We start from the raw sequence: 27006 nt of genomic DNA, 5'->3' as shown, positions 1-27006 counted from the left end.
CTTAAGTTCGGCGGTGCGGCACTCTGGGATTTGTAGTTCCCTCCCATAGCTAGCGGCAAGCCCCAGGTGCATGGAGAACTACATCTCCTATAAGGTTCTGCGCCGCGCAGCCGCAAAGAAAATCGGGTGTGTGGGGCGGGGGGATAGGCTGAGGGCGCGTTCGTTCGGCGGCCATGTTGCTGGTGTGGCTTCGCCGTTAGCTTGGAGGAGCGGCCGGGAAAACCGGATTAAAATGTCGGCAAGGGGGAGGGCGGGAGCTGAATGCGAAGGGGCGAGTAAGGAAAGGGTGGGACACCGCGATGGGGTCGCGCCTGTCCTTCTTCCACAGGCGACGGGTGGGCGCGGGAGCCAAAAGATCCCATAGTGCGTTCGGTTATCCTTCCCCCGGCGCTGGACGGTGTGGCGAGGTGCGCTTAAGTCCCCTGCGGCGGGCGGGGGGGGCAGTGTGGGGGGGAGGCGGTTGGTGTGTACGAGCATGCGCGGCAGCCGACCCCCCGTTTCGTCCGCGAGCGGCAGCGGCGGGAGGCCCCGGAGCCGTGAGAGCCGAGCGGGGAGGGGGAGGAGAAGCCCAGCGCCTCGATCCGGGGCTGGGCGGCCGGGCGCTCGCAGGACCCGCCCCGGAGCGATGGCGGGTGCGTGTCGCGGGCCTGTGGCGCAGGGGGAAGGGCCGCCGGCTGGCGACGCCCGCGCCGAGCATGGCGAAGGCGCGAGCTTCGCGGAGGGGCTGAGGCGGGAGTCAGCGCCAAGCTTCACCCCGGCTCGCCTCCGGGCCCGGCACATCCGGCCTGGCCGCGGCACCGAGCGGAGGGGCTCTTCCCGGTGGGGAGCGGGTGCCGCCGGCGAGGTGAGCTGCGACTCAAACCGGCTTCCGGGGCGTCTGATGAGCGGGGCCGTAGATGTGGGACGATGGGCCTGTCCGTCGCCGCTGCAACAAATGTGTTCTCTTTCAGGATACAGTGATACTGAGGAAATGGAATGCAAATGTCCTCCGCTGCCTCTGCTTTTTAGGCTGAAGATAACACACACTCTGCCTTCTCCATCCTCCCATAAAACTGTCAGTTACTATTGAGCACTTTAGGCCTTGATTTTTTTAGGTGGAGTCAAATAAAATTATTGCCATGTTGGACACTGAAGAAAAGGTAAATGATATCGTGTCTGTTGTTGGATCAAAAATGTCTTGCACCTCATAGTTCCTTTCTCCAATGTATATGGATGTTACAAAAAGCAGTTTTACCAAGTGGTAAGTTCTTTTCCTGTTTTTTCATTACCTTAGGCGAAATCTGCTACAATAATTTCTGCTGAGGAGAAATGAGGGGTGTGGGGTTTTTTTTGTTTGTTTTTGTTGTTTTTCCAGAAGGTTTGGGATGTATAATTTTGGAAGAACAGCTGTCTAGTTAAGGATTTAAAACTAAATCTAGGCTACATCTGATCAGCTGGAAGCTCTTCATATTAAGCCAAAGCAGTAAGTATTTTGAATTAGTGCTTAGATAATTGATCTTCATCCTGTGAAAGATGGTTCCGCATATTATCTGCTGTCTTGTCAGAGATGAGTCAGCCTGCCTTTTTTTGTATTTGACAGGTTTCCTGACCAACAAACAGCAGTGAGTGGACAGATTCTAGATACCACTTTCTTCGATGGATTTGTGGGGAAGCTTGCTTTGTACACCTTCACTGTGCATTGGGTCAGCATAGCTGTCCCCTATTTTTAGGAATACACAACTTATTTTTCTTCTAGTGTTTGCCTAAAGAAGATGGGCTGCTTCTTCCCCTGAAGACATAGGTTGATGCTTTTGTAACAGCAATTTTGAGTTATCAGAGAATGTCACCTTTATTTAAAAAAAAAAGGGGGGGGGGGGGACAATTGCAATATCAAGTTGGTTTGTAAGTCCAGTGCATGGTAAGTGGTACACTTGAACCTCCATAACTGGGGTATCCATGATACAAGAACACTTAAGGTTTGTACCCTGGCAGTGGGATAGCAAGTAGTTCTGCATGTGCTGCTCTCCTTCCCTCTCAGCTGGGAGAATGGCAGTGCAGTGATCCATGGTCTGGAGGCTCCCCTTCCCTCTCACCCCACTCCGTTATTAGCACAGGGTGGTATTTGGGAGCAGTAGGGGGCATGGAGCCACTACCCTGGGAAGTGCCCCGTGCCCAACCCCTTCACACACTCCCCTTTCAGACTCCACTCCTCCGCCCTTACCACCTTTCATTATGGTGAACACCTATGGTATGGAAAATTCCATAATCTGGCATGGCCTATTTCCCAAAATTATGGGATTAAGAGATTAAGTGTATAGACTAGATTGTATTACATAATTTAACTTTTTTTCCCCTCTTAAGATTGTAAAGCTCTACACTAGTATCTGCAGCTATCAGTGATGTTCATTAATCACACTTGCCATATCTTTCAGAAGTTTCACTTATATATTTCACAGATGCAATGTGACAGTTTTCTAAAATTATTTTTCAATTTAAAGACAACAAACACCAGCATTATGTTTCCAAGTTTCTTCATATTCAGATACTGTATTGCTGACTAGTGTGACAGGAAATGGTGCTGCAGTAGTAGAAGTGCTGTCTTTTTAGGTAATATGGTAAGTTTTCAAGTGGCTTTTCAGTTGAAGACAGAGCTTTTGACACTTCTCAAAATGTGTGAATCCTTTTGTCTTTTCTAATACTGCTTTGGTAGCAAACTTGTTTCACGGTCTGTACAGCAGCTCAGCCCATAAGTATTGTCTGTACTTGTGCTGTTACTATAACTCTTTGATAGGAAGACACACTAGATTGCCACACTTGTGAAAGTAACTGTAGTTCATATATTTCATCTAACTTTCTGAACAGCTGAAGAAAGAGTCCTTGAAAATCCAAGTTTCTGGGGAGCATACTCTTTGCTTAATAGAACAAAAATGGAGCAAAATTGTCTGCATGGAGGTAGAGCCTTTCTGGGAAGGAAACACAGGCATTTGGATGTGTATAATCACTTCTAGGCTTTTCAGTATTTTGGTTAAAATGGAATAAGTATAAGCAGACATCTAAACAAGTTCATCTGCAGAAATTCAAGTAAGACTGTAGCTCTTCAGAAAACCTTGTCTTTCAGGAAATTCTTTGTGAATTCTAACTTCTTTGCAGACTCCATATAATGAAAGCAAATCCACACCAATGTAACGTGCTAGTCCCCAGATGAGACTGTCTGTGTATAAATTCAGAGATGTGGTTCCTCCTTGAACATGGCCATGGTAGATGAAATTGTCAAGTATATCAGCTACCGTTTGTTGATTTTAAAAAAAAAATCAGCTCGTGTGTGTACCAAGTCTAAAGTACAGTGGTGTCTATCCCTGATGCCAAAGGAATATTGAATTTGGAGATAGAGCTGCAAAGTTTTTTTTTTTTTTAAATAACACTTGTTGGAAAATGTCCAAAGGACAATGTCTAAATGTTCTCAGGAAATTCTGAAAAGTTTTAAATCAAGCTGAGCTGACCATTTCCCTTTTTGGAAATAAAAAGGGATTCATTTTTTTTCCCCCTGCCATGTTGCTTTTCCAGTTGTAAAATCAAAAAGATATTTTAACCAACTTCACCTACTTCCTCTTTATTTTTGTCCCTCCCCCTTTTTCCCACTGGGAGAAGATAGAATGTTGACAATTACTCACACAGAGCCCCCAAAGAAAATGAACTTTCTTAGGGGGCAGGGATGTTGGTCAAAATGAGGTAGCATTTTGGAAGTAAAATTTCAGGAAAAAACTTTGGTATTTTGACTAACTTCCGGGGGGGGGGGAGGAAGGACCCTTGTTGCAGAAACAATTTTTTAAATATAGTTTTCAGCTGTTGAAATTGAACTAATAATAATCTTGTGTCTTTCAGCTTAAGGATGCCATGGAGCTTTAACTGAAGAATCTTTTCATACATCATGAATGTGGCTTCTCAGTTCAATAGCATTTACACAAGAACAAGAAGTAATATATACTGCACATTTTAGGATTTCTAGGAACTTAATGGCTATTGGTGCTTCTGTAGCCCCCCTTTACTATGAACTTCCTGTCAGTAGTAGGGATGCAACTGAGGTCTTGCTAATCTAGAAGTCAAGCCCCTTTCACTTTAGCTAGATAAGACTGTTTTCTTGTAGAGAAGGTATCCTTTTATAATGAAGTTTTCTCTCTAGCAAACTGAACTATGCTAACAAGCTTATACTATTCTGCCCCATAGAAACTTGAGGGAGAGTGATACAGGTACTGCTGTGTAACTTGTCAACATGAAGAATGGCTTCAGTACACATTACTTACCCTCAGGAGGGGGGGGGGAAAGCTATGCATAACCCATGTCCTATCTACCTGTTATCTGCCTCCACTAATAAGTCTAACCATCAGGAAGAGCCAAATATTGGCTTGTCAACATTACTTCCAGAGTTGACTGTGTCCTAGAAAACTCTTAATCAAGTCCTGATCTGGTGTTATGCTGGCTTGTTTGATGTAACAGGCTGACTATGTATGTGATGATATGGATACAGCCTGAGTGAGCTGCTGAGACATGAATTATTTTTTTCAAGTTCAAAACAATTCCTATGCAAAAGCTATTTTGAAAGGTTGAAAGTAACCTATGGACATCCAAGTATCTGTCCTCCCCAATTTTTTCCCCATGGCTAACTTCAAGAAAGTCCAAATGTTACAGTGTGGAAATGATCTAGTCACCTCACTTTTCTGCAAGTCTTTCTCTACTACCCAGGAAAACTGCATACAGAAACAAAATCCTATTCCTTATATTAGTCCCCAAATTCCATTAGTGTTCCTATTGCTCTATCCAGAACCAGTTGTGGGATTAAGGCCACAGGTCTTGGAGGGGTTTTTTGTTTTTTAAATCCACTAAATAGCATCTGTTTCTTATATGGTATAGCATTGAACTTGAATGTTCTTCATATGCTTATATAAATCCCCAATACTATAAATCAAAACATTGCTTAGCACCTATTGGCTGAGGGCTCCAGCTCATTCTGCTGAGCAAAAAATACATAGAACTCTGATAAAATGATGTACCTTGGGATTATATTCCTTTTTACTACACATTTTACAGAGGTCCTAACTACCTTCAGATCCTGCTAATGACTAGGAGCTGCAGAATCCTAGCCCCTCAAGGTCATTTTAAAAAACTGCATATCAAGTGATAGCTTTAATTGCCAAACTTACAGGGGAGACTAAATTATATGGGCCTTTGGCAGGCCTTGGTAAATCTAAGGCTACATCTGTACTGCACATTGTGCAAAAAGATATGCAAATGAGTCACCGGGATGATTATCACCATGCCTCATTTGCATACCTAATGAACTGCCATTTTGCAGAAAGGAGTTTTGCGCAACTAGGGGCTATCTACACTGCTTGCACACAAAAAAACCCTCTTGTGCAGAGCTGTTGTGCTGCTTATTTTCAGGAAGAAACTGCCCAAGAGCAGTTTTTTGTGCAAGAAGGAGCAGTGTAGACAGCTCTGTGCAAAACCCCCTTCTGTAAAAATGGTGGCTTATTAGATATGCAAATGAGGCATGGTGATATTCATCCCTGTGCCTAATTTGCATATCTTATTGCACAACAATGCGCAGTATAGACATAGTTGAAGAGTGGGAGCTAGCCAGTGAAAAGGAAACTGATGGGCTTGCAGAATAGACTGTTGATCCTGTGTATTTTACAGCACCCTGCATTTTTTTTAACTTTCTAGTGCTCTGTATTATAGGAAATTAGGAAGATGTTCTCTGATTCAGGTCTTCAGTTTTGTTTTGGGCTCTGCTGTATGTCTTCCCCATTCCACTTCTGACTTCATTCCTATGCTTCATGCTTTGTACACCCCTGTATGTGCCTCTTGTTTCTTTATCAAATCTTCCAGGAAAACTTGATGGAAAAAACTGCTGACACCACCTCAGATTCTCTCTGCCAGCTTCCCTTCCAGGATGAGTAGTTCAGGTGGTTTCATTTGCCCTATACTCACCAGTATTATAGCATGTAATCTAGAGGAGTACTAGTAAGAGCCTAATATTTCCTGGTATCAGTTTGCTTGTCAGTTTTATATGTAGTTGGGCTGCTGTCCCATCACAGAGAAGTGCATAGGGGCAAAATTAGGCCAAGGCACAAAATGAGCTCAGACTAGTAAGAGACATAAAAGGTAACACAACATACCAATATATTAGAAGCAAGAGTAAAACCAAGAACAGAATAGGGCCATTATTCAATGAAGAGGGGAAAATTATGGAAAATATGAAATGGCACAGGCGCTTAATGACTGTTTCCATTTTCATGAACATGGGGGGGGGGGGGGTGATTGGATGCCTAACAGTGAATGTCATTGAAAATGGGATAGGTTCAGAAGCTAATGGGAAAAGAATAAGTTAAAAAATTAGACAAATTAGATGCCTTCAAGTTACCTGGCCCTAATGAAATGCATTCTAGAATATTCAAGAGGTGATAGACAATATCTGTGCTATTAGCTGTTACATTTGAAAATTTCATATTCTGTGATGATTCCAAAAGGGAAATAAGGGCAACCCAGGAGATTACAGGCCATCTTAACTTCTGTACCAGGAAGGAAGGGAGTAAATAATTAAGAAATCAATTTGCAAACCTTCAGAAGATAAGGTGATAAGTAATCATGTGGCTATGTAAAGAACAAATTATGTCCACTGACCTGATAGCTTCTTTGATAGTATAACAAGCCTTGTGGATGATGAAGTGGTAGATGTGGTATATCTAGACTTTAGCAAGGCATTTAATACATGATAACATTAAAGTAGGAAACTAAACCTAGGTGGAGCATAAGGTGGGTGTATAATGCATAACCATTCCCAGAGAATAATTAAAGCTTCACAGTCATGCTGGACAGGCATAACAAGGATCAGTTTGTGGACCAGTTCTATATTTTTGTCAGTGATTTAGATAATGCCGTAGGGCAGTGTTTCTCAACCTTTATTTTAAAGTGCCCCTTTAAAAAAATACCTTCAGTCTAACCCACTGTCCTTACCCTTCCCACAGAGCCAGGCACCCTCTAGTTCCCCTTCTGGTCCAACTCAATGAACCCCCCCCCCCTTCCAGAGCCAGCCCTCCCACTAAACCAGTGCCCCTTCCCCAGAGCCAGGGAGCCCCAGATTCTTTTAACACCACCCAGGGGCTATGTCTACACTGTGCACTCTTGCACAAGAACATATGCAAATGAGGTGTGGTGATGTATATGAGTATAGACTCTTCGTGTGCAAAAGTCCCTTATGCAAAAATGGTGGCTCATTAAGTATGCAAATGAGGCATGGTGATATTCATTGCTGTGCCTCATTTACATATGTTCTTGTGCAAGAGAGCACAATGTAGACGTAGCCTGGGTCTCACTGGAACCACAACCACACACTTCTCCCTCTAGGTGCTGGGGTGCATGCACAGCAGCCATGAACTGCCCAGGTGCTCGGCTCCAAAGACAGTTGAACGTTCCTTTGAAGTCAGGTGCTACTGCCTCTTCCCAGAAATCTGGCTATTTTTTGTGTGTTTTTTTTTTTTAAAGCTTGCCAGACAGCAATTTAACATGAGAAAATGAGGCCAAGTCCAGGAAAAACTGGACATATGGTAATTGTACCTTTGAAGTGCCTGCTCCTGCTGCCCCTCTCTGCCTCAGTGGCTTGTCTGCAGGGAGCAAGTGGCTCACCAGTACCGGGATCACTGTGTGGGGCTGTGCACTCCCAGCCCATCACCTCTATAGTATGGCGCTCGAGGGCAACTGTCCCCTCGCTATGCTACTGGCCAAACCCACTGCCCCCAACTTGGAATTGTCCTGGGTCTCATCGGAGTTGCTGCAGCCACGTGCTTTTCCCACCAGGCGCTCTGGCGTCTGTGCAGGGATGTTGTTACTGTCCAGGCATGTGACTCCAAACATTCAATTTCACAGGCACGTGCCACTGTTCCTTTCCCAGTCTTCTTTGTAGGGCAAAGTCCCAGACATTTTTTCCAATTTTCACTTGTGCTGATGCACCCCTCCCCCCCAGACTTATCTTGCGTACCCCTAAGGATACACATATCACTGGTTGAGGAACACTGTTAGGCTATGTCTAGACTGGCAAGTTTTTCTGCTAAATCATCTGCTTTTGCAGAAAAATTTGCCAGCTGTCTACACTGGCCGCTTGAATTTCCAGAAAAGAACTGACGATCTCATGTAAGATCATCAGTGCTTTTCTGGAAATACTATGCTGCTCCTGTTCGGGCAATAGTCTTTTTCCAAAAGACTTTTGCGCAAAAGGGCCAGTGTAGACAGCACAGTAGTGTTTTCCGCAAAAAAGCCCCGATCGTGAAAAAGGCGATCGAGGCTTTTTTGCGGAAAAGCGCGTCTAGATTGCCCACAGACGCTTTTCTGCAAAAGGTGCTTTTGCGAATAAGCGTCCTGCCAATCTAGACGCTCTTTTCCGCAAAAAAAGCCTCGATCGCCTTTTCCATTAAAAGCATTTTCGGAAAATCATGCCAGTGTAGACGTTGCCTTATAGGGTATATCTATGCTGCAGGACAAAATTTAATTAAGATATGCAACTTCAGCTATGTTACTTGTGAAGCTGAATTTGAAGTAGCTTAACTCAGCTTTTGGCTCTGTTACACTTCAGAAAGTCAAAGGAAGAACACTCTTCCTTTGACTTCCCATACTCATGAAGGTGGGGTTACCAGTATCGACTGGACTGCCCCTCTCACTTTGATTTAGCTGTCTTAACTAGACCACTAATTTGAACACTGGAAGATTGACAGTAGCAGCTAAATAAGAGTGAATGGTGTGACAAAAAAGCAAGCCATTCTAGGATCTATTAACAGGAGTGTTGAAAGCAAGATATGAAAAGTAATTCTACTCTGTATTCTGTCCAGTTCTGGCTGCTACACTTCAGGAAAGGTGGACATCAAGGTCCGAAGAAGAGCAACAAAAATTATTAAAGATCTAGAAAAATGATGAGGGAAAATTGAAAGAATTGGGGGGTTTTAGTGTGGAAATGAGAAGACCAAGAGGGAACTTGATAACAGTTTTAAAGTATTTAAAAGGCTGTAAGAAGAAAGTGAGAGAAAAATTGGTTTCCTTAATTCATATTTGAATAAGAAACAATGGGCTTATATTGCAGCAAAGAAGCTTTAGGTTGGACATTAGGAAAAAATTCATGTTCACATGGTTAAACACTAGGGCTACGTCTAGATTGGCATGATTTTCCGGAAATGCTTTTAATGGAAAAGTTTTCCGTTAAAAGCATTTTCAGAAAAGAGCGTCTAGATGGGCACGGGCGCTTTTCCGCAAAAGCACTTTTTGCAGAAAAGCGTTCATGGCCAATCTAGACGCGCTTTTCCGCAAAAAAGCCCCGATCGCCATTTTCGCGATCGGGGCTTTTTTGTGGAAAACAAATCTCAGCTGTCTACACTGGCCCTTTTGCGCAAAAGTTTTGTGCAAAAGAGACTTTTGCCCGAACGGGAGCAGCATAGTATTTCCGCAAAAAGCACTGATTTCTTACAGTAGGAAGTCAGTGCTTTTGCGGAAATTCAAGCGGCCAGTGTAGACAGCTAATTTTCCGGAAAAACATCTGATTTTCCAGAAAAACTGGCCAGTCTAGACACAGCCTAGAATAAACTGCTTGGGGAAGTTGTGGAATCTCCATCATTAGAGATTTTTAAGAACAGGTGGGGCTATATGGTGCTTGGTCCTGCCATAAGTGTAGGGGACTGAACTTAATGACCTTTTGTGGTTCCTTCCAGTTCTATTCTATGGTTATTCAGTAGATTCTTTTCATTCATAGTAACTCGGGTTTATTTAGTCCTGCTCTTGATGTTGGAATTATTTATGCAGGGTATAATGACATTTAATCATAAATTATTTTATTAAATCTTAAGGCTAAATGATGTTTATATAATTGCTGAAAATATGTCTAAAAAGCCTAAATCAATTTAGTACATCCAAATAGTAATTTAATAAATATTTGATAGGGATACTTACAAAGTGGCTAAAGTCAGAGCTGCTTAGACCCATTTCGATTAAAAGTTTTTTATTTTATATCTTAGACCAGTGATATCAGTGCTAATTACTAGATCTTAACTAAGCTCATAGGAAGGAGTTTTATATAATTCTTTATTGCACCTGTATCCAAATAACCTTTTTTATTCTAGGCCAAACATCACATAAGATAACACTGTGAAGGGTCACTACAAGTTTAACTCTTAATTTTTATGGTCTCATTCTGGTCATATGCTTTTTGCCTACTCAAGCTAATATCCTAATTCTGTTTTAAAACGCAGATCTATGGTGAGCCTGTGTTTCTACACTTGAGCTGTAAGGGTACATCTAGATGACAGGCTTTTATTGACAGACTTGTCGACAAAGCTTCTGTAGACAAAGAGCATCTAGACTACATCCAGTTTTGTCGACAAAGCAAGCTGCTCTGTTGACATGACAATGTAGACACAAAGGACAGTATAGATGCAATAGCGCCTTCTGTCGACAGAACTCTGTTGACATAAGGCGTTATTCCTCGTAGAATGAGGTTTACAGCCGTCGACAAAACTGCTGAGTTGTGTTGATGTTATGTTGACAGAACTCAGCGGCAGTGTAGACGCAGGTATAGTTTTGTAGACAAAAGTCCACTTTTGTCAACAAAACCCTGTAGTCTAGACACACCCTTAAGGTGTGTCTCAGAGTTATTTAAATCCTGCTCCAATCCTTTAAATGGGCCAAAGTGCATTAAAATGAATGGGGAATCTTTCCAGTGAGCTAAATGAGTTTTGAATCAGACCCTGAAAGCTGTCAGGAGCTATGTGTCTCATTGCAGCATGAGATTTAGAAATATTCATTCTCTTCTCCCTTGGGAAGACCTTTGAGGTTTGGAAAGAAGGAAATAGCTGTGTGTAATAGGGAGTCCGATGATGTGGTTTCATTCTCAACTGGTTTGACTAGGCTTTCATACTGTGGAGTGTTTATTTCAGTGTTCTGGAGCATTATTTATTTCTGTTCTGACTCGTAGCAAACAGCATTTTTTTTAAAAAAGAGCTAAGCCTTGAATACTTTTAAATTGTGTGTTTTGTCGGGGGGGGGGGGGGTTAAAAATCACAACATAAGCACTATTCAGAATAAGGATGTAACTGGTGGTGACGCTTACCAGTTAACCCGTGGCCAGGCTGGAGCACTCCGCTGCCCACATGCGCAGGCTAGAGCAACCCTCCCACTCCCAAATTCCTGCTTAACTGATTAAATTGGACTTTAAATCCCTAATTCAGAATGAAAAAAAAAGCCAATATTTTGCATGTTGCTTAGGAAACTAGCATTTTGATTAACATTAGTGGATGCTTTTTCACTTTAAGAAATAACACTAACAATTTGAACAGAAAGCTAAATGGCTGTTTCTGCTCTGTGCTTATTCAGGGAATGCAGGTGTAGGTAATTCCCACAGCCCTATTTTTGTAGAGTAAATACATTTTTAGTTACATGCAAAATCAATTCTGTTTTCATAGACTCATAAAATACTGGAACCGGAAGGGACCCCACAGGTCAAGTCGGGTCCTTGACCCTCACAGCAGGACCAAGCATCATTCTAGATCATCCCTGATGTCAATCTGACCTGCTCTTAAATATCTCCAGTGTTGGAGAGTCCATAACACCCACAGGCAATTTATTCCAGTGTTTAACCACCTTGACTGTTAGGAATTTTTTCTTAATGTCCAACCTAAACCTTTCTGCAATTTACGCCCATTGCTTCTTGTCCTAGCATCAGAAGTCAAGGAGAAAATTTTTTCTTCCTCTTCCTTGTAACACCCTTTTAGGTACTTCACAATTACTATCATGTCCCCTCTCAGTCTTCTCTTGTCTTCTCTTTTCCAAACTAAACAAACCCAATTCTTTCAGACTTCTCTCATAGGCCATGTTTTCTTGATCTTTAATCATTTTTGTTGCTCTTCTTTGGATCTTCTCCAATTTCTCTATGGCTACGTCTAGACTACATCCCTTTTTCGTAAAAGGGATGTAAATTAGACGTATCACAATTGCTGATGAAGTGGGGATTTAAATCTCCCCCGCTTCTTTAGCATAAAAATGGCTGCCGCTTTTTTTCCGCACGGAGCTTTGCCGGAGAAAAGCGCCAGTCTAGACGCGGATCTTGCGGAAAATAAAGCCTTTTCTGAAAGATCCCTTTTCCCTCTATGAAATAAGATTTAAATCCTCGCTTCATTAGCAATTGCGATACGTCTAATTTACATCCCTTTTACGAAAAAGGGATGTAGTCTAGACGTAGCCTATATGTTTCTTGAAATGTGGTGCCACAGAACTGGACACACTGTTTCTCATTGTGTAACTCATATTTAGCTTGTGGTCCACTGTGACCCCTTGATCCCTTTCTGCAGTACTCCTTCCTAGATATCACTTCCCATTCCGTATGTGTGAAACTGATTGTTCCTTCCTAAGAGGAGTATTTTGCATTAGGTCTTATTAAACTTCAGTCTTTTACCTCAGTCCATTTCTGCAGTTTGTCCAGATCACTTTGAATTATGACCCTCTCCTCCAAAGCACTTGCTTGGTATCATCTGCAAACTTAATAAGCATACTCCCTATGCTAATATCTAAATTATTAATGAAGATATTGAACAGAACCAGTCCCAAAACTGACCCCTGCAGGACCCCACTTGTTACGCCCCTCCAGCATGACTGTGAACCTATAATAACTACTCTGAGCAGTTATCCAGCCAATTATGCACCCACCTTATAGTAGTCCCACCTAGGTTGTATTTCTTCCGCTTATTTTCAGGAAGAACAGCTCTGCAAAAGGGGTGTTTTTTTGCGCAAGAAAGAGCAACGTTGACAGCTCCTTCTTGCGCAAAAGCCCGTTCCACAAAAATGGCAGCTCATTAGGTATGCTAATGAGGTGTGGCGATATTCATTCTTGCGCCTCATTCGCATATCTTATTGTGCAACAATGCGCAGTGTAGATGCAGACTTTTAAAATGTGTTGCTGTAGTACTTTAGTGTAGAAACCTCTGCTAACGGGAGGGATTCTTCCATTGGTGTAGATAATTATCTCTCTAAGAGGTGGTAGCTAGGTTGGTGGAAAAATTTCTTCCCTCAATGCAATGCTGTCTACACAGAGCTTATGTCTTCTTAATTACACTGCTCCTGTACTGTATCTGCAAAAATCTGTGGATATGCACATTACAGATGTGCAGGGCTCTACTGGTGAATATACTTTAATTTTCTAATGTAAATCAGGCCTTAAAAGCCTCACTCTGTAAGGAAGACCTTGCCCATCATTCTACCCATCATTGTCTCCTATTAATGCCCATCTTGTAAGTTTGGCTCATGAGCCAATGGACTGTTCGCAGTGTTTTTCCAGCTGGTAGTTTTAAAGCCTGCAATTATACCTTTAAAAACTTTGAGTCTGCAAGCAGTGTTAGAGGCTACTGGCTATAGCTCTATTTAAGGAATACCACTAGGTGAAAGCTTGTGTGCACATCATTAGCAAATTAAGGTATCTGAAGCCTGGTGTACACTATACAGGGTGACCTAAGGCAGCTTACATCTACCTAATTAGGTTAGTGTGCACTACAGTCTTGACCCACCAATATAAGTGCCTTATTACACCAACAACTCTGATCTCCATGAGAGGTATGGGGCTTATGTTCTTTATTTAGGACATTCCGTTATTTAAGGCTTTGTATACACCAGTGGTTATCAAACAGTTTGTACAGACAATCCTTTTCACACAAGCGCCTTAGAGGGCTACCCCTCCCCCCCTTATAAATGAAAATTAATTAATACCACTTTTCAAGCAGACTTACTAGCACAGATTTTGCAGCAGACTTGCTAGCTAGGTGGGTAGCATATATCCACAATGCTCATGTAATCCCCTATTTTAGAATCCTTGGTCTACACTAGCCTTTTTTAGAGAAACTTTTTTTCAGTCAAGGAGTCATGTGGGAAACACCCCCTTGGCCAATATAAGTTTCACTATCAAAAGTACCTGTGTGGACAGTGCTGTCAGCAGGAGAGGCAAGTGCCCTGGGGCAGCCCTGCTCTCTCTCTCTCCCCCCCCCCCCCCACACTGCCCCTCTTCAGTAGGTGGAAGCCCTACTGGTGAGGATGCATGCCACAGAAAGGAGAGAGTACTGTGGACATCACTCACTGTAATGGCTGTAAGTCAACAAGACGAGTCAGGGCTGCAATATAGACTTGTCACAAGACCTACAGAATAAACAAGATAGAGTGTAGGTGCGTGGTCTCATCAAAGTAGAGTTTTATGTATTTTTGTTTGCTAATCAGCTGAGCAGCATTTGAATTTCTCCGGAGCAGCTGCACAAGCACCAAGCTTACAGGCAACATTGGTAGCTACCCACTGCTCTTTATTCAGGATAGATTGTAAAGTTACAGTTTAACTCAGGGGTGGGCAAGGGGCAGCTAGCGGTCCACCCAGCTGGCCTGCAGCTGCTTCGCCAACACCCTTCTACAGAGCAGCTACAGCTACTTTAAACAGCAGGCTGCTAATTGTTATGTAGTCTGGGCAGGAAGAAGAAAGTGAATGCTGTCCCCGCCCTCTAGAAAAATTTCCCTATCTTTCATTGGCCAGTTTCTGGCCAATAGGAGCTGAGAAATTTTTCTGAAGCGGGGCAGTAAATGAAGCCTCCATCTCCCTCTGTGGGAGTAGAGTCATGTGGAGCAGCCCAGCACACAGGCAGGGGAGCCTGTCTCAGGTTCCTGCAGAGCTGCTGACTGGGAGCTGCCTAGGTAAGCACCCCCCAGCCAGAGCCTGCCTCGTACCCCAGACCCTCTCTCCCCCAACTACCTGAACCAGGCCTCCACCCAAACCCTCTGTATCCCCTCTCCCTACCTCCTCCAGGTCACAACTCCCTTCCAGACCCTACACCCCTTCCCCAGGCCAGAATCCTTTCCTGCACACATACCCCTCCCTGAACCCTATTCCCCTGTCCCCATCACCACCCAAACCCTCTGCACCTCCATTCCCTCCTCCCCAGTCACAGCTCTCTTCCAGACCCTGTATCCCTTCCTACATCCCTCCCCCAAGCCAGAATCCTCTCCTGCACCCCATGTCTCTGCCCCAGATCATACCTCCCTCCTTCACCCAAATTCCTCAGATTCCACACTCTCCCTTGCACCCCAGTTCTTTATCCCAAGCTCCCTTTACCCGCCATACCAGACCCTGTGCCCCCTCCACAGAAGTGTGGTCCTTGACTATTTACCAAAATGTTGGCATGGCCCCCCATTAAAAATCATTGCCCATCCCTGGTCTAGCTCCAAATGGAATTTATGTCTGAACCACTTCGGTTCTGTCTAAACTACTAAGCTTGGAATATATTTGGATTCACATGCAACATGGTGAATACTCAGTACTGACCACAGTGGCTAAGTGATATTCCTTTCTAGAGTCCTGGGTGAGAGTAGAATTCTCTTTGTGAAACTAGTTCATAATAAGGATGTTAAGGACTAGTCGATTATCCAATAAGCAAATGCTTATTGAATAGTCGAGTTGACTAGTGGATTCTTCCCATCTCCCCCTTGCTGCCTCTATCAGATAGAGGCACCAAAGGGCGTGGGGGGGTTAGGAGGTACTTCAAAACGGCAGTGGTGCATGGAGCCCATATCAAGCTTTTAAACACCGCCTTGTCATTTCAAAGCAGCACCGCATGGAGCCTGGGGTCAGCTCTGTGTGGTGCTGCCTCTTTGAAACACCGCCACAGCGTTTCAGAGCAGCAGTACTGTGTGAAGCCTGGAGTCAGCTGGGGTCTCCCCAACTGATCCTGGGTTCTAACACAGTATTTCAAACTGTGCAGAGTCTGGGGTCAGTTGGGGAGTCCCCAGCTAACCCTGTGGTCTGCATGGCATTTCAAAGCAGCAGTGCAGCATGGAGCCCAAAGTCAGTGGGGGACTCTGAATCCCCCACTGACCCCAGGCTCCATCTGGGCGCTTCCACTTTGAAATGCACAAGAGCCCCCGCTGGGGACTCTTGTACATTTCAAAGCTGTCATGCCCGCGTGCAGCCCAGAATCAGTGGGACTTCCCACTGGCCCCGGGCTGCATGCGGACTTCTGCATTCCTCTTGTGAAATGCTCTTGAACATTTCAAAAGAGGAATGCTGAACTGAGTAGTCGATGGAAATTCCATGGACTATTCGACTAGTAAATTACTCTATATTTAACATCCTTACTTCATAAAACTGTTTATTTGCTGTACAGATTGGAGCACCTCCATTATTCTTGTGAACTATTTTGCCTATTCTCCTTTCCTCCCAATTCTGTGTGCAGCAGGACTTCCTGGAGTCAATTGGACCATATGCTGTTGATGCTGCTTTGAGGGCACATTCTCCAGGCAGTCTGTGCCTTTCTGAGGTTATTACAGGATAACTGTCCATTTTTTCCACAATCACTGATGCAAATATAGTTAGGCACAGTGGTGACTGCTAGGGAGGGACACAAAAGGGGCACTGCCACATGACTTATACCCCTAGCCTGGGGGAGGGCCCTGCTTATACCTGCCTCACCCCCTCTCCTCCAGATCCCACCTCCTAACTCCACTACACCCTTCCTCACCCCCCCCCCCCCCAGCCTCATCCCATGAGTGACACAGCCTGGGGGACTAGCAGGGTCCTGGTGCAGGCTGAAGTGGTCAGGCCTCATCACCAGTAGATGCGGGAAGTGGAGTGACATGGCCCCATCCCGCTCCATTCCCCCTTCTCTCAACCACATCACTCTGCTTCCCGCTACTGGTGAGTGGAGGGGATGGTTCCACCCCTCCCTCCAAGTGGCTGGAAGAGCCAAACAGCTTTGGGCTGGGTCTGCCCCACCACAGACCATGAGTGTTGGGGCAGGCCCAACCCCTACAGCCTGCACAAAGCGCCCTGTTAGACTCCCGGACCTCCTTGGGCCCCAGAAGGCCCTCCAACGCATGTAGCCCAAAGCAGTAGGATGAACCTGCTGCTGCTCCCCACTCCACACCTGTCTCCTCTGATTAGGCAGAAATGTAGGTGTGGCCATGTGAAGGACACCCCCTTGTCTAACACCCCAGGAATGGATCCAGAGACTTTCTGCACTAAAGGTATGTCTGGACTACATGCCTCTGTTGGCAGAGGCATGTAGATTAGGCTACCTGATATAGTCAATGAAGCGGGAATTTAAATAATCCCCGCTTCATTAAAATAAACACGGCTGCCGCGCTGTGCTGACGATCAGCTGATCCAGCACAGCGTGGCAGTCTAGGCGCGGATCTGTCAGCAGGGGAAGCCTTTGCCGACCAATCCTGTAAGCCTCGTTTCATACCGCACAGCGTGGTGCCCATGTTTATTTTAATGAAGCGGGGATTATTTAAATCCCCACTTCATTTACTATGTCGAGTAGCCTAATCTACATGCCTCTGCTGAAAGTGTAACCAAGTTACACTGCTTCTTATGATTTCTTGGGAAACTTTCTCTCAGCCTTAGCATGTTCTCCCTTTCCTCAGGGCCTTGTGCTGGTTGAATCCCCAAGATAGCCAACTTCTAATCACACAAAATTGAACACCCCTGTCCCAGTCCTCCCTCCCTCCATCACTTGCTCCTCTCTCCCCCATTCATTTTCACTAGGCTATGGAAAGGGGTTGGTATGCAGAAGGGGGGTGAGGGCTGGCTGGGAGTGTGGGCTCTGTGTTTGGGGCAGGGAAGAAGCGTTTGGGGTACAGGAGTGGCTAAGGGCTGCGACGGGGTATTAGGCTGCAGGGTCACAGAGGTAATTAATGGGGGTCCCAGAAAGTAACCATCAGTTACTTGCAGGCCCTGGACACAGGCTCCATGTGCTGCCCTTGAACCTGCAGACACCACCCTTGCAGCTCCCATTAGTTGCAGTTCCCAGCCAATGGGTGCTTCAGAGCCAGCACTTGGGGCAGAGGCAGCGCACAGAGCCTCCCTGCACCCAGGGGCTGCAGGGACCTGACAGCTTCTTCCAGGAGCCAGTTAAGGAGCCTGCCTCAACCCTGCTGCACCACCAACCAGGTTTTTAATGTCCCAGTCAGCAGTGCCAACTGGAGTTGCCAAAGTCCCTTTTTGACTGGTAATGCTGGTTGAAAGTCCCAGCCACCAGTCCAGAATTGCTTCTTGCTCCCTCCAATTTCTATCAGTAGCACTGCTTTGAGGTTCTGTGGCTTCCTGTTAGACAGCCAGTTACACCATCCACGCTCCTCCTGCTCTAGCAAAGAACTGATTTTACACTGCCACTTCAGCTCCTTTTCTTATAGGCCAGCTAGGTCTTGATTGGCTGTTCCTTGTAGTGGCTTTCTGATTTGCTGTGTTCCTCTGTGGAATGTTAAAATTAGATTAATTAGCCAATTGAATAGTCAATGGAATTTACATTGACTATTCAATTAGGTGATAAGGGCACTTCCGCTTTGAAATGTAGCCAGAGTCTGCTGGGCTGTTGCTACATTTCGAAGGGAAATGCCCCCCTGCCCCGTCCCACAGAGCTGGAGCTAGGGGGAACTGGCTTTTAAGCTGGCTCCCTCCAGCATCCCCTCCTCCTTCCTGCCTCTTTCTGATAGAGGCAGCAAGGCGAGGGGAAGCAACTAGTTGACTAGTGTGTCGACTGTCTGATAAGCTTTTGCTTATCGGATAGTCGATTAGTCGCTTACATGCCTAGTCCCACACAGTCACTCTAGGCAGATTGGAGGACCCTCTCCACTTCCTTCTTCTGGGACAGGATGTGGCAGTGATGTGAAGCCACTAGCAGGGGCTCACAGAGTCTGATCCACCTCACCAATTGATTATTTAAATGCAAATGTATTTGTATAATGGGTTTTTGGGTCATTAGGCTTTTTTCTTTCATGTTCTATATGTATCCACATTACAGCTAAGTGTATCCACATTAAATAGATGAAGAATAAAGGTTTGCCACAGCAGGACTTAATGAAGTCCTTACAGTGCCACTGTGGGCTTAGTGAAGTCCTTACATAATCACTGTAAGACTTAGTGAAGATGCTACCTGTGCCAGTGGGAGAGCCCCCATTGGAGCAGATACTTCATTTCCCCAAGATTGTAGTGATGTCAGTGGGAGAAGCTCTTCCATCAATGCAGTGCAGTCTGCACTGAGAGATTGGTTGGTGTATGGATTTTCCATAAACCTGAGTGATGTAGTTATACTAACATAAATTTGTAGCATAGACTAGGGCTAATTGGATACTGAATGTTGCCATTACAAAATAACACTCAAACATCTGTGGGGAAAAAAAAACATTTGGAGATTAAAAGTATGTGCTAAGGGCTTGTCTAGACGTACAGGGCTGCACCAATTGTAGTGCTTTGTGAAGACGATATCTATTTTAATGGGAGAGCTTCTCCCGTCAGTGTATTACTCCAGCTCTTCAAGGGTGCATCTACGCTGCAACCGAACCTCAAAATAAGCTATGCAATTTGAACTACGCAAATTGCGTGGCTTATTTTGAATTAATTTCAAAATAGCTTATTTTGTTTAATTTGGCGCTGCCTTACACATTGCCCAATTTCAAAATAAACCACTATTCCAGAATGTCCCTTACTTCTCATGGAATGAGTTTTCCAGGGACCTTGGAATAGTGAGCCCGTTATATTTTGAAATAACAGGCTTGTTTCCAAGATGCGGAATAGCTATTTTGGGTTACTGGAAGTATCCCAAAATAGCGCCACAGTGTAGACGTACCCCAAGAGATAGCAGTTATATTGATGAGAAATGCCTTCCTGCCAATGTAGTGCTGTCTGCACTGGGAGTTGGGTCGGTATAACTGCATTGCACCCTTAGAGGCATAGATATATCAACACAGGTTTGTAGTGTAGACCAGGACTTGAGTAAATTTAGTCTTTGTATCTTTGGTATCTGACTATCAAAAGCATTCCATAGTGGTATCTTCAGCTTGCTCATTAACAGCTTGTTTTCTTGAAGCTAAATAGTACTCTGGTGGCACCAGGAGCATACTGGCAATCACAATAGGCCTGGGAAATGGGTTGAGAATGGCCCTCCCCATGACATCACCTCTGTGTGGCCTTCAAGCCCCGCCCCCTTCATCATGTCCAGCATGCGGCGCAGGCAGCGAGTCAGGATCTGTGTGCTGCATACAGTGCGGACACAGAGCCGCTCAGAGTGAGGGGCAACGGTGTGCGGACACAACGGCCCAACAGACGACGGCCCACCGGGAAATTCCCGGTATCCCGCTGGGCCAGTCCACCCCCGGGTGGCATTTGTTTCTAATACTTCATTTGAGGAACACATTTACTATAAATCCTATAAGTATTTGTGCAGCCGTGTCCAGTCATTTAGAATCATTCTCCCACTTTTCTAGAAAACAAAGTTTCTTGCCTAATGTTCACTGGACTTCTTTTCTCTGCACAGACCATGAGAATTTTAATTGGCCATATATTTCAGAGTTAGTTTTACGCTTAATCATCGGTGGCAGTTTATAGAGATATAGATGTTCTTTTTATAAAGCTATTCTGAGGCAACCTTTCATTAACAGGTTCTGGGAGGGGTTTCTTTGACACAATGGGAGTAATTATTTCAGCTTTAATTTTTAGATGCCTGATTTTCTACCAAAGATGGAACATTAATATGCCACTAAAACACAAAGGAAGATCAAAATTCTGTTCTATGCACTCCTGCTCCATTAGCCTGAAAAGGAAAGAATATGCTATATTACATATACTTGATTTTAAAAAGTTTGCAAACCTCTGTTTATAATGTCAAGGTATAACTACCAGTATATCCCAACCTTTGCTAGGAACTATCCAACCATAGATGCTGCAATGCAGTGTGTCAGTTTTCACTAGAATGAGCCATTAGACTGTACTAACTCTGCTTTGCTTGTAATAGCTTCAGAGGGGTAGCCGAGTTAGTCTGTAACAGGAAAAATTTAAAAAACAACAAATAGACTAGTTGCACCTTAAAGACTAACAAAACACGTAGATGGTATCATGAGCTTTCGTGGGTGCAACCCACAAAACTTTTAATAGTTACTTCTCTTTAATGTGGGCTCCTGTATATGGTATTATGCATAAAAACTGCTGTCCTTAGAAATATTTTCAGATAGTTTGCCAGAGAGGGAATTAAAATAATAAAACAACTGTGTATCATCATCATAATGCACTAATGAGCATACATGAATACAGCTCCTCCTTTTCATAAAAGTTTATCATAGAAGCAATCACATCCCCAAATGACCAGTGTACTGCATAGACTTTTCTATAATGTCAGGGTTTCAACTAGCCAGTGATCTATTTTCAGAGGTGGCTTGCGTCACCTCTACAAACATAGTGTTTGCTTTGAGTTTTTAATTAGGGACTTGAATTTTGATTCTATTAAAACTGTTGTATCATACTTCTCTTAATTGTAAATCTCTTCAATAGTGAGCTAATGGCCTTCCAGAGCCAAATTCACCCTAAGATAATTCCAGGGAGGTCAATGGACAAACTGCCCTGGGATGAATTTGGTCAATGGTATTTTTCCTCACCAAATTAAAAACTTGATCAACAATTGAGACCCAGCCTCATAAAACTCATCTTCTAATGTCTCTCTGAATATGAGAATAGGCATAACCAGAGTCACACGATTTGTTAATTCTTGGGCCTTAAAAAGAGGCAGTAACATTCATAAAAGGTGCCCTGACAATTTAAAAGCTAAGAATGCTGGTGATGCATTTTCAAGTAAGATGAAGGTTTGACCTTGTAACTGCTAGTTTACAAGGCCTGAGCACTAAGGCCCTGGCTATTGTTTACTATTCAGTTTGCATTGCTTAAAACAGCAGCAAGGAACCAGCTCCAGCTTCATACAGCAAAGAGAACATGGATCATTTTTAATAATCATAAATCTTCTTTTAATATCTTTCCATGGAGCTTTACTGCTCCCAAAGCCAAATAAAGTCCCAGAGATATGACATTAAGTTTTAAAACTGATGGTGCTAGTTTCTTTCCTGCATTTGAGTTCTGAAGAGTGCAGGGTAATGTGAATGGAAGGGGTTATCAGGGTCAGTGTAAGCCAGCTCTAACATTAGAATAGCCTAGTGATTGCTCTAACTTACATCACTAATGTACAGTTCCTATGGGACTTTACACCAATGGAGGATTGCATAAAGTGGGTGGGTTGCATAAAGTGGGTTGCATAAAGTTTTACATACCCATACCTTATTGTTTTCCTTTAAATTATTAGGTATTCCTAAGTGTCACATTCTTTGAGTTTTTTTCCTGTTTATATTACTTTTAGCTTTATATGACATTTTAAGCACAAATAGAAAATTCCTCAAGTTAAACATTTTAGTCTTGAAAATGTAGAAGGAGATTGTTGAGAGGTCAGTGATATAGTTAATCAGTTACTTTATTGCAGGGCTAGCATAACTGAATGATATATATCCATGCAATAAGGAAATCAATCTTTAGTATTGCAGCTCATAAGAATATTAAACTTAGATATTAGTATCTTATTATTAAATCATTTATATACACAGCCCATCTATAATATCAATAATATTGGGTGATTTAACTCCATAAACACTTTTTAAAATCATTGTTATTACAGTCCAAGAGGGAGTTATGTTAAAATCATTTTCTGAGGCCTGATTTATCATGCAAAACCCTAGTCCTGCCCACAGTTATTCATGCACATATTGCTTGTGAACTATTAGAAAGTCTTTTTTGTTTTGTTTTGTTTTGTTTTGTTTTAAAGCATTTGCATTGCTGGAGAATTCATCACAGAGTACAATGTATTATGTTCCAGTGAGGATTTTTCTCCACCAAATGTAAGTCTTTTAATAAAGCTCAAACAAAGATCCAGAATTCACTTTAGTTACCAGTCACCAGCACAGAAGAAACAATAAATTTTACTACATTTTCCATATTGGGTGCTAATTGTGGCCATTAAAATCCACTATAATTGGGGGCATTCTTACTTAAAGAGCTGAGGCCAAAATGTTCAAAACTGCATACCACAAGTTAGGTTCCTATTTCCACATTTAGGTATCTAAATAACCAGACTAATTTTTAAAAGGGCTGAGCATCCAGTAGTTCCCATGGTGAGTAACTACCACTGACTCTTGTTATAACAATGGAAAATTTGGGCCTTTAACATAAAACGTGCTGTAGTGGTTCATATTCATATCAGTTGTCAGGAACAGGCCCATCAACACAGAGAGTTCAGGCATCATATTGGAGACTACAAGGTGCGTCCACATGCCGTGCATATGGGTGCTCTGGCACTGAGGGCATTCTGTGCCAATAAATTAAAAATTCTGTATACAATATTGCAAAATTCTGAAAATTTTGTCAATAAATAAATGCAAAAACTCCAACATGACAGTGGGGAGTACAGGCTACCGGCTGCATGGTGAGATATCGCCCTGTAGTCTCCATACGCCCAGGACACAGACTTAACAATGAGACTGCTCCTATCCCTGATATAGCACAAGGCCTCCCCTCCAAAACACCTTTAGGTCCTACATCTGTGCTAAGGATGTTAACTAACGGTTAATTTACTAGTCGAGGAGTCGATGGAATTTCCATTGACTACTGGACTAGTCGATAGGCACTTCTGCATTCCTCCTTTGAATGCTGGGCCTCTTGTACATTTCAAAGGAGGAATGCGGAACGCCGCGTGCAGCCCAGGGCTAGCAGGAAGTCTGCTGGTTCCAGGCTGCACATGGGTGCCAGCTTTGAAATGTACAAGAGTCCCCAGAGGAGGTTCCTGTGCATTTCAAAGTGGAAGCGCCCTTGTGGAGCCTGGGGTCATTGGGGGATTTTAAGTGCGGTACTTTGAAATGCCACGTGGAGCCTAGGGTCAACTGGGAGCTCCCCAGCTGATCCTGGGCTCTGTGTAGTATTTCAGTGGAACCCGGGATCCTCTGGGGACTCCCCAGCTGACTGCAGGTTCCCCACAGCATTTCCCCAGAACCCAGCCGAAATGCCATGCGGAGCCTGGGATCCCCAGGCTTTGCCGGGGATCAGCTGTGCAGCGCTGCCGCTTTGAAGTACCCTCTTTCCACTCCTTTTGCTGCCTCTATCTGATAGAGGCAGCAAGGTGGTGGTGGTGGGGGGGGAATCGACTAGATGACTGATTATCTGACAAGCATTTGCTTATAGGATAGTCAACTAGTCTTTAACATCCTTAATCTGTGCCAGGTGCACCAGGTGTGGAGCAGGCAGGCTGAGGCAGGCAGGATCCAAGTGAGAAGAGATTCAGTGTTGGAAATCCAGGTGAGGGATGAGAGTGTTCTGTGTGGGACAATCTGGATGCAGACAGCTCAGTGGGGTTCTAGGTGTGTGGGGGATCTGGATGTACAAAAGCTCGTTGTGCAGGTTCCAGGTGCAGGGGCATTGAGACTCTGCAGGGGCTTCCATGTGAAGGTGGGTGGGGCTCAGTGGAGAGGTCAGGGTTTGGAGGTCTCAGTGGAGGGTCTGGGTGCTGGGGGAGTGAGGCGTGGTCGGGTGGGAATCTGGGTGCAGCTAGTTGGGAGTCAGTGGCATAGGGATCTGAATGTGGGGACTCAGGGAATGGGGCTCAGAGTGGGGGTCTGAGTGCAGGGAGTTTGGTGAGGGGCAGTGTTCCCTGTAAGCTGAGCACCTGGGCACCCACCCCAGAGAGATTCAAATGCCACCCAGCTGATTAGCAGGGTACCCACCTTCAGGCAGCAGCATGTTTTTCTACTGGTGATGCACATCCACACATGCCTTAGTGCACATGAAATTTACTCTTAACATGGATGGAAAAGAGAACATTGGTGGGTGGTGGTTTGTGTGTAGGCATGGGGGTCCAGAGGCAGAGGGTCTGGGTTAATTGGGGCTCTAGATGCAGGGGTTGAGGTTCAGTGGGATGGGGTTCAGGAATGGAGGCTAGGGGGTTTCTGGGTATACTGGGTGACGCTTGGCAGGGATGTCTGTATAGGAGGTCACAATGCATGGGCATAGGTAGATAGGGGAACAACTCTCCATACAGTGGTCCCTCTCCCCACAGTTGAGGAGCAGTGGGGACAGGAAGCAGGGGAGGATGCTGTGCTTCATACAATTGGTGGAAGGTTTGGGGTGGTTCTGATGCAGCTCTAGCTACTCATTGCAGGGGAAGCGAAAGTCCTTTCCTCTCCCCCTCCAACCCATCTAGGACTAGCGGCTGATCCCAGCTCCCCATAGGAGGCACTGGCTGGGGTGTCCCCAGTCCAGTGGTGATTTATTCCTGTGCTTGCTGCTCTGGATGCCCGAAATGATGTATCTGTACTGCTAGGGAGTGATGCATGACTGCTCTTGCAGCTCCCCTTTGCTTCCCTGTCAGAAAATCATTTTTCTGTGTGAAAGAAAAGAAATTGGCAGGGAACATGAATTCTGCCCATGCATGCTGGCACCAAATCCTCCCAGGAATACTCTGTGTTCTACAAAGGATGAGGATCATCAACTGCTTAAGGAAGGGATTTCAAAGTAAGGAAACTATGGAATCATTGCTTTTCCTCTTCTGTGGATTTCTACCCCTTTGCATCCAGTTTCCCATTGCTTCTGGGCACTAGTAGCATCTCAGCCACAGTAACTGGAAATTATTTCCCACTAGCTCTCCATTTCATTCCATTACCTAACATCTTACACTGTATCTTTACGACAACAGTCCAGTTGCCCTGCTTGCTTCCTGCTCTTGGTTCATATGCAAGTTGAAGATCTATACAGACAGAGTGCACCAGGTAGAAATAGCACGGAATGTCTTTGTACTAAAGAGAGTGAACATCTGTAAAAGCTGCTGAAACAAGGAGAAGGCAGTCCCATGTGACTACCTATTTCTCTGCCAGTCACCAGTAAATGCTGCCAGTGGTTATTGAACCACAACTTTGGATCATGGGGTGTGACATTCCACAGGATACAATCTTTATTGTTGAATGTTCCCTCAATTCTCCACCCTAGGGTACCTTTTACACTGCTTTGCTGTGCAAGCAATCACACCTGATCAGCTCAAACACACTCTGCTTCCAGCAAGTCAAATGATTTCAAAGCAAAGGTGTCTCTCACCACATGCTCCAGCAGTCTTACTGGCTGTGCTTCTTGTAGCCAGGATCCCTCCACCAATTCACTGTTAATTTCCTTGTGGTTTTGATGCTGTGAACAGAGAGAAATTTTCTTCTTCCTTGATAGTCATCTCCAGCTGGGATTCAGGAGACAAGTCAGTGTGTGAGGATGGAAAGTGCCAACTTTTCAGTGCCAAAATGCAGATTCCTTACTCAGACCTTTTTTCCTGCCAACAAATGGCCATTTAACAAGGTGATAATCCATTTGATTTTGTTGACTGGCTGTGGTGTCAGTTTGCCTTTTGTCAGTAAGGAAGTGGTCTCTCACTGCTTTTCTAAACTCGGAACACGTCTCAATGTTATACAGTCGTATTTTATAACTTTACATACAGTGTGGCCACATATATTTTTCCGGGACAATAATGATCTGCACATGGTGAGTTTTCAAGTAACACCTCACAAGGCAAAATGCAGGACAATGTAGCACTTTAAAGACTAACAAGATGGTTTAGTAGATGATGAGCTTTCGTGGGCCAGACCCACTTCCTCAGATCAAATATTCCACCTCACAAGGCACACTTTGAACATAGAGATACAGACTGTGACATGGGAAGCAGAAGTAACCTAAGGTTATGTCTAGACTACATGCCTCTGTCAGGAGAGGCATGTAAAATAGGCTACCCGACATAGTCAATGAAGCTGGAATTTAAATATCCCCGGCTTCATTAAAATAAAAATGGCCGTTGTGCTGTGCCAGCTCAGCTGATTGTCAGCACAGCGCGCCAGTCAAGACATGGATCAGTTGAAAGGGGAAGCCTTTATCGACCACTCCTGTAAACCTCGTTTCACGAGGCATAAGGGAGCGGTCGACAAAGGTTTCCCCTGTCGACCGATCCATGTCTTGACTGGCGCACTGTGCCGACGATCAGCTGAGCTGGCACAGTGCAGTGGCCATTTTATTTTAATGAAGCCAGGGATCTTTCAATCCCAGCTTCATTGACTATGTCGGGTAGCCTATTTTACATGCCTCTC

The 27006-nt window shown here is 44.3% G+C and overlaps 1 long non-coding RNA gene across 1 annotated transcript; it reads left to right on the top strand.

Annotated features, from left to right (window-relative positions):
• The first annotated feature begins 449 nt into the window (after positions 1 to 449).
• LOC142826569 (uncharacterized) lies at positions 450 to 11070 on the top strand. Its single transcript, XR_012900784.1, has 2 exons — positions 450 to 844; positions 951 to 11070. It is a non-coding gene; the product is annotated as an uncharacterized LOC142826569 (long non-coding RNA).
• Positions 11071 to 27006: the final 15936 nt, after the last annotated feature.

This window comes from Pelodiscus sinensis, chromosome 1 (assembly GCF_049634645.1).
Source record: "Pelodiscus sinensis isolate JC-2024 chromosome 1, ASM4963464v1, whole genome shotgun sequence".
Taxonomy (NCBI): domain Eukaryota; kingdom Metazoa; phylum Chordata; order Testudines; family Trionychidae; genus Pelodiscus; species Pelodiscus sinensis.
This window is presented reverse-complemented; position numbering and strand designations above follow the sequence as displayed.